Source organism: Syngnathoides biaculeatus, chromosome 4 (genome assembly GCF_019802595.1).
Source record: "Syngnathoides biaculeatus isolate LvHL_M chromosome 4, ASM1980259v1, whole genome shotgun sequence".
Lineage (NCBI taxonomy): Eukaryota > Metazoa > Chordata > Actinopteri > Syngnathiformes > Syngnathidae > Syngnathoides > Syngnathoides biaculeatus.
In genome coordinates this window covers 19,272,155-19,285,539 of record NC_084643.1, presented here as the reverse complement: position 1 = coordinate 19,285,539, position 13,385 = coordinate 19,272,155, and positions in this window count along the sequence as shown.

The following is a 13,385-nucleotide window of genomic DNA, read 5'->3' as shown; positions in this document are numbered from 1 at the left end:
ACATTTGGATTTTCTTTTGCATGAATTCTATTTTTAATAGAATCTACTGATGTGTGAATCAGTAATGTTTCTTTTCTACTTATGAATTGAAAGAAAATAAAGACTTTTGATCTTTGTAGGTTGTTTTTGTTTACACTGAAAAATATCCAGTAGTCAGTAGCAAACCTTTTCATTGTTTTGCCATGTGATACATTTTACCATGTTTTTTTATTTGGATCCTTGGCATGCATTTTTGTTGATTTTATCTTTACAGTGTTTCTTGCTTTCAAGCTGAACTAAGTCTTGTATTTTGTTTATCAATGTTTAATAATATCGAATAAATGAATCAGTGATTGTGCTGGTTTACTTGCAGGCTGTCCCATTGTGAGGGTGCTTTTCCTATTTAATTTTAATTCTTTATGAAATTATTGCAATTTAATACTTCAGTTCTCATCCAAGTACCATTCTATCTGAATGTAATAAACATACTGTTTTGTCTATGATTGTGTAATGCTTGAATAGTAATTTTGTTGTTCAAAATATTTCACCAACGATCATTAATGAATGAATAAATTTTTATAATTCTATGCAATCTTTTTTTTGCCATTTTTTATAAGGAAAGTTATCGGCTATGACTTAAGAAAAGTTGACATTAAAAGGAAATCAACACCCTTGGAGTAGACTCAATTTCTGTCTATGAGCATTGTGAATACTGTTATTATTACTACAGACTTATATCCTATTCTGCAGTGTTCTTTCCCCCGACAGCGACAGCTATAAATAAAATCAAAAGAAAGCAGACTCAATGAATCAGATTTCAAACGGTGAATTTGTGAGTTTGAAACTGATTTCATTTTGGAGATGTGTGTATGAGATCGACTACCTATTTTTTTTCTGCTAATATCCGTCGCAACCCAGATTAACCTTGGTAGACTGGTTTGAAGCAGTTTACTTTCTTAATGATCTCACATCAACTTATAGACAAAATTAATCAACTGAGTGACACAATGCCTGCAGATGTTGGATTGCAGAATCGCATACAGAGACACAAAATTACAATGATGTAAACTCAGCCTTTCCAAGACCTCATACTGAACAAACAAACAGTTTCTAAATAACTGAAAAACACCTTTTTAAAAGAAATTCCCATTTTTTCATCTCCTTTTTCAACATCTGACATTAGTGAGCTAATTGTGAAAATTGTGACTGGTGACTGACCCTTATTTCTGATACCTAACTCTCTAAATGTGGTGGTCATGGTCTTAAATATGATTTTAAAATGCTTGAAATGTTGAAAGGCAAATAGTTTTCATGATTGCCTATCAGAAGCAACTGATTTTTTTAAAAAGATAGAGCTGCTCCTGAAGGTTTAAGTCGAAATTTGGATATGTCTCACTTTGCCAAGAATAGAATGTTTGGATATGTCTCATTTTGGAGAAAAAAATGAAATTTGTCATCAAAAAAACTCGGTGAATATTAAAGCCAATATTTTTTTGTAGTATGGGGTTTAGTTACTTTATAGCATCTCTTTCCATCCCCCAATAGTTGGAAACATAAAGTGAGTTTGTTTTCACTTCAATACCAAGCCCTTTTCTCAAAATGAAAAAAACGGGTATGTCTCATTTTGAACACAAACTCTTCAAATGTAACAAAGTAAGACTGTAGATCGCACTGTAGATACAATCAATGTGATCGTGACAATTACAGTGTAAAATGTTTTTACTTGTGAAACTGTATGTGCATTACACTTACAAATCAAGCAGTTTAGTTATGTCAATGAAAACTTAGTGTTTAAAATGTTTAATGGGCAACAGGTCAAATAGGATTAGTGTGGCCCTGAGGGCAAAGGTTAAATTTAAAGTCATTAAGACCCCGTACCTAAATATATTAAGCTAATTAACTAAATTACAAGTTATCAAGGCTAATTGGAAAATAAGTACAGTTTTTGTTGTTTGTTAAGTTTTACTATACAACAGTTGAAACTTTACAACAGCTAAGCCAACTGCCTTCACAAAGCCTCCATTTACCTCACATGTGTTGGGAAATGTCAATTTGTTTCCCTCTTGTTTTTTCCCCATTTACTTTTTGTGTCTGGGTTAGATATGACTAAAGGCCACTCCGCCTCTTCCTTCACTACAGGAGACCTAGCTAATTGAACATCCACATCTCCACTGCTGTCCGTCAGATTGTACCTCACATTCCCTCCACCCAAGATGGTCAGTTTACCTCAGAATGTCACATTTATCTTAGTTCAGAAATAAAACAAATATGCTCAGTCGCTTGCATTTTCTTCCTGAATTAGTGCTTCCACTGATTTCAACCAAGTCACCACCCTATCAAGACCCTTTGTCCTCCTCATGCCTTTTTTTTGTTTTCAAATACATTAGTCGCCCTCTGCTTTCGTCCTTCACTTGGACAGCTTTTAATGAGTGAATCAATTTGTGCTTGGCTCTGAATCTGCATTCCAGACTCTACCCATTGTGTAAACCTGCAGGCTTAAAAACACATCATCAAACGATATTCAGAGATTTTTTTTTTTTTAGCTTATGTAGTTATATCCAGGCTTTGCCATCCCAGTTGGTAAAGATTCTTTGATAGACACTGTTTTGACTGCAAGATGAATTCATTCAAACAGTATCAGTAATATGAATGGGAAAGCTCTTTTGGGCATGAAAAGAAAGTATAAGAGTACCAGCTTGTCAAATAACAGATTTTGATCAACTTTGGTAGCTCTACTGTACTTTTCGCTTTGAACTCGTTAACTCCTATCAGGGTGAGAGGTAATGCACTGCGTTTTAATGAGAGGTCCTCAGGGACACTTGCGTAATCCTTACAAGACCGTTCTCATAGCAACAGTTTGCTGTCATGCCTTATTCTTTTATGTGGGGGATGGTGGATGACTGGTTTGCACATCTGCCTCACAGTTCTGGACCCAGTATTGAAATCCTGCCTCAACCGCGTAGAATTTGGATGTTCTCTCCAAGCGTGCATGGGTTTTCTCTGGCTACTCTGGTTTTCTCCCACATCCCAAAAACATGCATGGTAGGTTGAATGAAGACATCTAAATTGCCCATAGGTATGAATGGTTGCTTGTACTGTATTTTCTTCTTCTTTTTCTTTCAGCTTGTCCCGTTAGGAGTCACCACAGCATGTCATGCTTTTCCATCTAAGCCTATCTCGTGCATCCTCCTCTCTAACACCCACTGTCCTCATGCCCTCCCTTACAACATCCATCAACCTTTTCTTTGGTCTTCCTCTCGCTCTTTTGCCTGGCAGCTCCATCCTCAGCACCATTCTACCAATATACTCACTCCCTCACCTCTGAACATTCCAAACAATCAAAGTCGGCACATTCTAACCTTGTCTCCAAAACATCCAACTTTGGCTGTCCCTTGTTGGAGGACGCTTTTTTCCTCCCCGCGTGTTTGTTTAATTTCAGGTAGTGAGAATGTTGGTTAACCAAATACAGGCTGGAGATGATGAACAGTTTCTTCGAAGCTTTTACTCAGAATATTCTGGGCACAAATGAGTGACAGACAATGGCTGTAGCAGGTCAGAAGTGCAAAGATACAGAGGACTTACAGCATTCCCCTACTATCAGCAGGGTCCGCATCACAAACGTATGAAAGAAAAATAACGAGCATCACAAATAAAGAGCATCACAAAGAGCATCACAAGAGAACCGCATCATAAAATAAGAGCATCACAAACTATCTTCATCATAATGACTAATCTGGTAATAACTGGCGCATTCCTATGCCCTAGTCTCTCCAGTAAGGTTAACTAATGATTTGGCATGTGTGAGCAAAAGATACGCATCAATAAAGAGATACACATCAATAATAAAAGAGATACACATCGATAATACACTTGACCCTCTAATGAGCTCATTTCTAATCCTATCCAACCTGTTCACACCAAGTGAGAACCTCAAACCTGTTCACACCAAGTGAGAACCTCAGCATCTTCATTTCTGCTACCTCCAGTTATTCTTCCTGTTTCTTCAGAACCACTGTCTCCAATCCGGACATCATGGCCGACCTCACCACTGTTTTATAAACTTTGCCTTTCATCCTAGCGGAGAGTCTTATGTCACATAGAACACCCGACACCTTCCCCCAACTGTTCCATCATGCTTGGACCCGTTTCTTCACTTCCTTACCACACTCACTATTGCTCTTTATTGTTGACCCCAAGTATTTGAAGTCATCCACCCATCTCTTTTCCCTGGAGCTTCACTCTTCCTCCTCCGCCGCTCTCATTCACGCACATATATTCTGTTTTACTTCGCCAAATCTTCATTCCTCTCCTTTCCAGTGTGTACCTCCATCTTTCTAATTGTTCTTCCGCCTACTCCCTGGTGTCACTGCAGATCACAACCTCATCTGTCAGCTTTTCCATTACTGTCACAAATAGGAAGGGGCTCAGTGTGGATCCCCGATGCAGTCCCACCTCCACCTTATATTCTTCTGACACACCAACAGCACATTTCACCGCTGTTCTGGTGGCCTCATATACATATCCTGTACTATTAACAGTTCTTCTCTTGGTACTCTGTCATAGGCTTTCTCTAGTTCTACAAGTTTGTTTGTACTGTATGTGCCCTGCAATTAGCTGCCAACCAGTTCACGGCATACCCCAACACTCATCCGCACTTAGCCGAAATAGCCTCCAGCATACCCGGGTCCAGGTGAAGACAAGCAGCAGAAAATGGATGGACCCTCTTTTATATAGAGAGAACATATCATATAACGCAGTCTGAATATGAAACATGACCTCAAAGATGTTCTTTTTTAATCAGCCGCCTTACACACTGTTCTTTTCCAGAATGTAAGATGCTTATTGAACATGCTTTGACATAAGAAAGCACAACAAAATGTTTTTGCTTTTGTTTTTATCCTTTCCCACCAGTACTCTGCATCACAGCCTATGAGACCTCTCTCTCCTCCATGATGCAAGGGCTTTGAAAAGCCCTGAGCTCGTTTGACAGGAATGGTGCTAACCAGCCCGAGGGACCTCATATAAGTCATTGCTTTCTGATGTAAGCCAAACATGTTCTCCTTCCAAAACTAGTCAGACCAAGACTCTTGCTCACGGACAAATACATTTCACATGTAATGTCAAGAAACACAGGAGGATATCACTGAGCCTGATTATACCCTGGATTAGTTCGACTGAAGATTATAAAATTATAAAAATCACTTTGTAATTCACAGTTGTGTGTGTAGACCTGCCTTTAAACATTTACTAGTTCATGTGTTTAGGTTAAACAAAAAGCACCGTTGTGTGATAAAGGTTCATTGTCATTAACTTGAGTCTATTGAAATAAATTAATTGTTATTTTCTACTTACAATTTTTCTATTTGACAAAATTGTTATCAAATAAATGGCAAAAAAAAAACATTAAATCTAACCGCTTAAAAAAAGCTTCCAATACGAATCCTCTTGTCGTAGTTTCACATTTTAAACATACTGTACTGGACCACAGGGTGACCCAGGGAGCAGCTGCCCACATTGGCAGATGCAGTTCTTAACCACCCGTTCATAGCTTCAGAGAAGTGAGTGAAAGGTGTAAAGGGAGTCAATGTTTCTGGTTTCTGATGGGAGCAGGAGGGGCAGATCTGCAGAAAGCAATAAAAAGATTGAAAGGTGGACATAGGGACCAGTAAGTTGAATGGACAAAGATCATCCAAGTATGATAGAGGGTATAGATGTGCAGGATTGTGGACCACTTTGAAAGTTAAAAGTCAACTCTTAAAAGCAAACCAAGAACAACCTTTTTTACAATGTGGATTGATGAAGACAACGTGAGTAAGTGGACAATGTTGTTGTGGAGCGGATGAAAGCAGTGGGATTCTTTACAACCTAAGGTTTGGAGATGGAATTTGTCGGAGGACCAATGTCGAGGGAGCAAAAATAGGGAAGGTAACAAGGAAGTGAATGAGGGTAGGATGACTATTGCACTGTTAACCATTCCTGGTCCGGTCGCCTATCCATTACCACTGCAAACAGGAAGGGGCTCAAAGCCGATCCCTGATGCAGTCCCACCTACACCTTAAATTCTCTGTCACACCTAAGGCACACCTCACCATTGTTCTGCTGCCATCATACATGTCCTGTACTATTCTAACACACTTCTGTGCCACACCAGACTTACGCATGCAGTACCACAGTTCCTCTCTTGGTACTCTGTCATAGGCTTTCTCTAGCTCCACAAAGACACAATGTAGCTCCTCTGATCTTCTCTGTACTTTTCCACTAGCATACTCAAGGCAAATAATGCATCTGTGGTACTCTTTCTAGGCATGAAACCATACTGTTGCTCGCAGATACTTATTTCTGTCCTGAGTCTAGCCTCCACGACTCTTTCCCATAACTTCATTGTGTGACTCATCAACTTTATTCCTCTATGATTACCACAGCTCTGAACATCGCCTTTGTTCTTAAAAATGGGAACTAGTACACTTTTCCTCCATTCTTCAGGCATATTTTCGCCCGCTAGTATTCTGTTGAATAAGTTGGTCAAAAACTTCGCAGCCATCTCTCCAAATTGCTTCAATACCTCCACCGGTATGTCATCAGGACCAATTGCCTTTCCGTTTTTCATCCTTTGGAGTGACTTTCTAACTCCCCCCCTTACTAACCATTGCCACTTCCTGGTCCTCCACACTTGCCTCTTCTACTCTTCCTTCTCTCTCATTTTCTTCATTCATCAACTTCTCAAAGTATTCTTTCCATCTATTTAGCACACTACTGGCCCTTACATGTAGCACATTCTTCCCATCTCTATCCCTCTGTCTGGTAAACATGTAGACATCCTTTTCTCCTTCTTTCGCTAGCTCTACCTTTGCCCTACATCACATCTCAACGTACTCCTTTTGCCTCTCCTCAGTCCTCTCAGTGTCCCACTTCTTCGCTAATCTCTTTCCTTGTATGAGTTCCTGCACTTTGGGGTTCCACCACCAAGTCTCCTTCTCCCCTTTCCTACCAGAAGACATCCCAAGTACTCTCCTGTTGTCTCTCTGATCACTTTGGCTGTAGTAGTCCAGTCTTCTGAGAGCACTTCCTGTCCATCGAGAGGCTGTCTCACCTCTTTCCGAAAAGCCATACAACATTCTTCCTTTCTCAGCTTCCACCACATGGTTCTCTGCTCTACCTTTCTCTTATTAATCTTCCTACCCACCACCAAAGTCATCCTACACACCAATATCCTATGCTGTCGAGCTACACTCTCCCCTACCACTACTTTACAGTCAGTATTCTCCTTCAGATTACATTGTCTGCACAAAATATAATCCACCTGCGTGCTTGTACCTCCGCTCTTGTAGGTCACTATATGTTCCTCCCTCTTCTGGAAATAAGTGTTCATTACAGCTATCTCCATCCTTTTTGCACCACCATCTGTCCCTCAAAGTTCCTTTCCTGGATGCCTTTACTTACCCATCACTTCTTCATCGCCCCTGTTTCCTTCACCAATATGTCCATTACAATCTGCACCAATCACAACTCTCTCGCCGTCTGGGATGCTCAGAACTACTTCATCTAGTTCCTTCCAGAATTTCTCTTTCAACTCTAGGTCACATCCTACCTGTGGGACATAGCTGCTAACCACATTATACATAACAACCTCAATTTGAAATTTTAGTCTCATCACTCGATCTGATACTCTTTTCATCTCCAAGACATTCTTAGCCAGCTCTTCCTTTAAAATAACCCCTACTCCATTTCTCTTCCCATCTACTCCGTGGTACAATAATTTAAACCCTGCTCCTAAACTTCTAGCCTTACTACCTTTCCACCTGCTCTCTTGGTGCACAGAATATCAACCTTTCTCCTAATCATTATGTCAACCAACTCCTGAGCTTTTCCTGTCATAGTCCCAATATTCAAAGTCCCTACACTCAGTTGTAGGCTCTGTGCATTCCTCTTTTTCCTCTGACGATGAATCCAGTTTTCTCCTCTTCTTTGTCTTCGACCCACAGTAGCTGAATTCATACTGAAAGCCCTGCAGGTTAGCAGTGCCGGGACCAGGCGTTGTTAACCCGGGCCATGACCGATGCTTTATGGGATTCTTTAGATGAACGCTAATATTTGTTTGGCATAGTTTTAACGCCGAATGCCCTTCCTGACGCAACCCCGCTGCATTAATCCAGGTTTGGGACCGGCCTAGAGATTGCACTGGTTTGTGGCCCCATAGGCCTGCATTAGAAGCAGATAGATAGAAAGTGGAATTCAATAGTCTGTATGTGGTGAACAGAAAAAAAAATAAAGAGGCAATGAGGTGTACCTTTGACAAACGGTGTGGGATCGAAAGCGCAATTCCAACAGCATTAAAAAAAAAAAAAAAAAAAAAACAGATCAACGAAACAGCTCCATAAACATTGTTGAAACCCAACACAACAACACTTTGAACTGTAACTAGAATCTCTCCCAGAACAGTCAGGCAGTGGGAGGACTGTCCAACTACGTTACCCACACACCATATTTGTTGGGCGCCCTACAGTGACGTCCACATCGTTGCCTTTGAAAGCCCACAGGGCGTGAGTCATTCATTGCAACCCCACTTTTCTGACTTCCTGCATGTGAAACAGGTTTGGCTGAGAACAACCACAGTGGTGTCTTTCGTAGCTGGAGCAGAGGGAGAATCGGCACCGACACCAGCATCCCTCGTACTGGAATACAGGTTTTGTAATCCCATATCACAGTCTACTGAGTCCTCCTCCAAGACTGGTGGAGCTTGGCCCAGGGACCAGGTGTTGTCCAAAAAGGGGTCACAGCAGCAGTGACGCTTCAGCTGATCATGGTGGACAACTTTCACCTTGGCTCCCGGGTCCTTCTGAATTTGGTAGACATGATTATCTACCTGATCCAGGATAAAGAATGGCCCTTCATAAGATGGGATGAATTTCTGGACTTTATTCTTGACGCAACAGGTTCCTTTCACTCAAATACAACACAAGATCTCTGATCTTGTACTCCATGTGGCAGAAATTCTTGTCATATTGTCTTTTAGTGCGTGTAACTGATTCGGCCAGGGCATCTCTGGCGATGAGGTGGGCCACCTCAAGCCGCTTGCGCATGTGCTGCACATACTCTGGACCAGTCGGTTGGTTGTCGGGAGGTAGCCCTGCAACAAGGCCAACCGGTTCACTTACTTCTCACCCAAACATCATGAAGTTCGGAGTGAATCCGTTCGCACTGTGCTTGATTGCCCTGTAGGTCATGACAGCATTGGGGACCATAAGGTCCCAGTCTCAATGACAATGTTCTGCTGTGTAAACCAGAATCTTCTGGAGAGTGGCGTTGAAGCGTTCAACTTGGCCATCTGACGGAGGTCTGAATGGAGTGGTGTGAGTTTTGTCTGTGCCGAAAAGGCTGCATATTCCTTGCAATACCTCAGACTCAAAGTTACGACCCTGATCACTGTTCAGAGCTTGAGGTATCCCATAACGAGTCACCCACTCAGACACAACAACTTCAGCGACAGTCGCAGCTTGCTCGTCAGGAATCAGGAACGCCTCCGTCCACTTCGTAAAATAATCCTGTATCACCATCATATATCGGTTTCTGCACTCCGTTTCCTTCAGCGGTCCCATAATGTCCAGGGCAATGTGTTCCATCGGGGCTCCCACTCAGGGAGATCCCATTGGAGCTTGTGGTATTTTATGGGGGCGAGCTCTGGATGCATAGCTGGTACAAGTTTGGCAACAGAGGCTAACATCTTCCCAGATGTGGTACCATTAGTATCGAGTTCTTAGTCTGGCCATGGTCCCTTATACACCAAAATGCTTACCCACAGGCCCTTCGTGCATCTGACTCATCACCTCCGGTTGTAGCTTGCTTGGCAGCATGATTTGTGGGTAGAAATCAGTATCATTGAAGCTACAGCCGTTTCCATGGAGACCAGTATGTCTTGACAGCTGGACTGTATGGCGAAACCACCGCCCATGGAAGACGCTCGTTACTGTCCTTTTTCCAGTTGCGTATGGGTGCAATATCAGCAACCCATCCTGGGCTTGGCTTTCACAGCCCTTTTTTTTTGTGGTCTCATGGCAGCGGGCTATTTCATATGCTTGGGCGAGTGTCGCTAGATGCCTTTCTAACACCTTCTGAACCATATCCGCATCTCCTAGCCCCGGGGTTATCAATGCATTGATCGCAATCGACTGGCAGTTTCAGTGGATTGCAATGGCTTGCCTAGAGAAAAAAAATAGACATCAGCCGTACTTTTTTTTAGATCACCGCGCATGTGCAAACAACAACAGTACAGGAAAACTCGTTGTCAATGACTTCCCCGCCTATTTTAAGGTCTTGTTGAGAAATCTTACATGAGTATGGATGTTGCAGTAAAGAAGACAAAAATGTATCACTTTCATACGGAATGTGAGTCGTACTTTTTTTTCACAATGTCATTTTCAAAGTGCGTTTGCCTCATCTGCCAGTGTAGTGAAATGTAGAACGGCATCTTTGAACTGTTTATGGAAAAATACAACACCGACATTCCGCTGAAAAGCAAGCTGAGGATTAGAAAAGTGAATGAACTAAAATTCCAACTCGATCGCGAGAGCCTGGATGCTTGAGAAATAGATCTTGGGGTAAAAAAGTCTGGGCACACCTGTTGTAGCCCGTTCGTAAACACTTCGACAGTTATGCTCGCTCTCTGTCCGATTACCATAAACCACAGCTACCCTGTCCAATGTCATCCCAGAATGCATCCAGGGCTTCTCCAGGTCTATGCACCCTTTGCCTAAGCTCCACAGCCACTGCAGCCCCATGATCTGAAGATGGGCCACATGCGGTTTCCAGCACGACCACTAACCGGTGGTAGTCCGACTTAGACGAGCGAAGATTGTGGTGGACGATAGCTCCCACGGCTCCAACTAAGCAGAAGTTCAGATGATTTAGTCATGATCTAATGATCTAATAGTTGGCCTCTGCACATCATTCGAACCTGTGCAGGAATTCCCTCTATGGTTTGGTGCCGTCATATTGCCCCGGTCGCAACATGGGGATCCTTTCCTTTTGTTCAACTTCCTTCAGTGTCAGAGAGGGGTTGACGAGGCGAACAGTGCCTTGTAGGTAACGTTGAGCCTAGCTGAGGGCAAAGAAGAGTTTGCAAGACGTCCCATATAGTCGGAGGAGAATGGGTTTAAATCTGTCATTTGCATTAGTTGGGAAGGGGCTGAGCAATTGTATGTAGTGCTTCAGGCTTTGTGACGCCAACTTTGATATACGTCGTCAGCAAAAGGGTTAGAGCGGGAAAACTGCGGCCTCGTGAGCACTTACTCCCCATCAGCAAATATGTTTACACAAGTTGCCTCACAACACACGAATGGGTTATAATTTTCACATTTCTTCACCGTCCAATATTGTTTAGCTCCCCTCACACACCTGACACTTCAGGAGCGCCACGCATCATGATACCAGAGTCAGGAGGACTAGCCTTGAGTCTGACGTATTCGCGGGGATTGTGAGCAGCGGCCATCACGTGTTAGCTTAACTTCGATGAATAAAACAAGCACTTTACCGATTGTGGTCAAAATAGATGACGCTAACCACTCCTAAGACAACGTGAGAAGGTCTGTTCGTGGTCGCCAATGTTAAGACGCAGAGGAGACATGTTCTCCTGGGCCGAGGTTGTCCTCCCTTGGTTAACTCTCTTGCTGTTATACTCGCTTTATTGGCTCTTAGCACACAACACTTCCCCGGTCGCCATGAATCAAACTATTGAATTGGAAACCTTTCATCCCACCAGAAGATTGTTATTGTTATTGATTTAACTTTATGCCTTGTAAAAAAATTTAATACTATTGTTTAATACTGCTCTTTTCAGTAGCAAGAGCACTGCTGTCATTCCACCGAGTGTAGTGATAACATGAGATGACATGAGTGATACTTTTCATCACCAAGTAAAAACGGAGTTGAAATGGTATATTATATGAAATGTTATTTTTCCTAGTAATTAAAGGTGTTTGGATTATTCACTTATTTTAAACAAGAAGTATCTTAAGGTCTCTAGAATTCTTCAAATTCAAACATTTTACTTGAAAATAGCGGCATGGAGAGTGACAGCCTGTCTGCCTTTCAGTTCCCCAGAACTGAGGGCTTCAAATGGCCCCACCTGCTCTTTCTCCCTGTGCCCCTGTGGATTTTTTTCCACATAGTCTGGTTTCCTCCCACATCCCAAAAACATACATGGTGACTGAAACCTTTAAATTACCCATAGATGTATATGTGAGTTGTTTGTTTCTATGTGCACTGCAACGGCTTGTGACCACTTCAGGATGTACCCTGCCTCTTAGCTTGTATAAGCGGTACAGAAAATGCATTGATGGAGATACAAAAATAATATTCAAAACCTTTGGTGGTAAATGTTAGTAGACTAACTTTAGCTGTCAGATAATTGTAACTTTTGGCATTGGCCAGTAATTTTGAATCTGAAGGCCCTGGGGAGCATGCATTCAAGATTCAATCTGATGGGACCCAAAATAAATGTACCCACAAATGACTGCTGGAATCTGATCAGCTAAGACATAGTAAAATCAATAGAAGAGACTGTTGGAAATAATACAATGTTAAACAAGTTGCTTTGATATGTTTGACCAGCAGAGGAGACTCGTAAGGATCCCACAACATGTCTCTGTTTACTGAAGAGGTGTATTTGCTCATGAGGATATTGTGGAGAATAGAGTTTAATACACACTCTGTCTTTGTGTTACATGTATTTGTTTTAGGATTCCTGAACCATTTTTGTTTGTTTCCAGTTCTCGCTCTTTCCAATATGTGGTTTGTCTTTTGCATGTCCCTCTAACTAGCATAAATGAGAATTAGTTTGGGCGGCACCGTGGAACAGCTGGTAAAGCGTTGGCCTCACAGTTCTGAGGTCCTGGGTTCAATTTCAGACCCGCCTGCATGGAGTTTGCATGTTCTCCCCGTGCCTGTGTGGGTTTTCTCCCGGCACTCTGGTTTCCTCCCATATTCCAAAAACATGCAACATTAATTGGACACTCTAAATTGCCCCTCGGTGTGATTGTGGGTGTGGCTGTCTCTATGTGCCCTGCGATTGGCTGGCAACCAGTTCAGGGTGTACCACGCCTGCTGCCCGTTGACAGCTGGGATAGGATCCAGAACACCCCGTGACCCTCATGAGGATAAGCAGTGAATTAGTTTTAGCTGTTTCCCACAAGGTGCTTCCCCTTTCATGTGTGGATGCACTTTAAACAGAAAAAATACAGTATGTCAACAGTGTTTGCCTGTTGAAAGTTTCAGAAGGTGGTCATTTTCAACAATACAGAATTTTGACACTTAAAAAACAGATCACGGTATCACGAAAAAAAATTCTCATAAGAGAGTGCAGTCCACTGCCAGGACAACTTCGTTTAAGCATTTAAAGAACAAATATGTAA